The sequence below is a fragment of the Tamandua tetradactyla genome, chromosome 7 (genome assembly GCF_023851605.1).
Source record: "Tamandua tetradactyla isolate mTamTet1 chromosome 7, mTamTet1.pri, whole genome shotgun sequence".
NCBI classification, from domain to species: Eukaryota; Metazoa; Chordata; class Mammalia; order Pilosa; family Myrmecophagidae; genus Tamandua; species Tamandua tetradactyla.
In genome coordinates, this window is record NC_135333.1 from 104,727,087 (window position 1) to 104,728,514 (window position 1,428).

At 39.1% G+C, this 1,428-nt stretch overlaps 1 pseudogene; it reads left to right on the forward strand.

Annotated features, from left to right (window-relative positions):
• Positions 1-760: 760 nt before the first annotated feature.
• Positions 761-1,195, forward strand: LOC143689912 (large ribosomal subunit protein eL29 pseudogene; annotated as a pseudogene).
• The last annotated feature ends 233 nt before the right edge of the window (positions 1,196-1,428 follow it).

Genomic DNA, 1,428 nt, shown 5'->3' on the forward strand with positions numbered 1-1,428 from the left:
GGGTATTCAGATGCAAAAGTAAATATAAATATAAGCACTAAATCCATAAAATTGTTCAAGAAAACAAGTGAAAATCTTTAGAACTTTGTATTTGGCAATAAATTCTTAGATGTGATTCCAAAAGCAGTAAGCAACAACAGAAAGAAAGATTAAATGGACTTAATAAATAATTAGAACTTTTGTACACCAAAGGTCATTCTCAAGAAAGTGAAAAGACAACCCCAATAGAATGAAAAAAATAGTAACAAATCGTATAACTGATAAGATTTTAATATCCAAAATATGTACAGAATTTCTACAATTCAACAATAAAAAGACAAGCAATTCAATTTAAAAATGCCAAAAGCCATGTGATGGTGAAAATCTTGAGACTGATACTCCCTTTATCCAGTGAATGGACAGATGAGTAAGAAAATAAAGACAAAAAATTAAATAAATAATAGGGATTTATGGGGGGTATGGGATGTTTTAGGTGTTCTTTTTAACTTTAATTTTCATTTTTTAAATAATGAAAATATTTAAAAATCTATTGTGACGATGAATGCACAGTTCTGTCAAGATACTGTGAACTATTGATTGTACACTTTGGATGATTATATAGTATGTGAATATATGACAAAATCACATCTAAAAACAACAACAACACTAACTCATAAAATTAGAGGAAGAAAATTCAAATAAAATTCTGGGTGGTGCACTGCAGCCTCCTTTCTGTTCTGGCCCTAGGCACTCCTGGAGCAGCGGGGGAGGGTACACAGACATGGCTAAGTCCAATAACTGCACCATGCACAACCAGTCCCAGAAATGACATCAAGAGGCCCCAATCACAAAGATGTAAGTCTCTGAAGGGAGTGGACCCCAAGTTCTTGAAAAACATTCACTTTGCAAAGGAGCATAACAAGAAGAGCTTGAAGAAGATGCAGACCAGCAATGCCAAGCCCATGAGTGTCCGTGCAGAGGCCATCAAGGCCCAAGATCCCAAAGGGTGGTGGTCATAAGCTAAATCGACTTGCCTACATTGCCCACCCAAAGCTCAGGAAGTGTGCTCATGTGCGCATCACCAAGGGTCTCAGACTCTGCAGACCAAGTCCAAGGCCAAGGATCAAACCAAGGCCAGGTTCCAGCTCTGGCTCCTGTTACTGCTCCTGGTCAGGCTCCCAGAGGTGCCCAGGCCCCCACAAAGGCTCCTGAGTAGAGTCCTCTGTCTGTCAATGTGAGGATAGGCGGACTGCTGTGAGTCCTGGGCTGCCATCTGCATGGAGCTGGGTCCTCCTGTGCTATTTTATAAATAAACCTGATGCAGGGATTGCCAATTAAAAATAATAATAATAAAGTTCTGATTTTTCACAAGGGAAAAAAAATGGTCAGAACACTGGAATGGCTATTCCTTAAGGAATGTATGCAGAAGGCCACTATGTACGTGAAAAG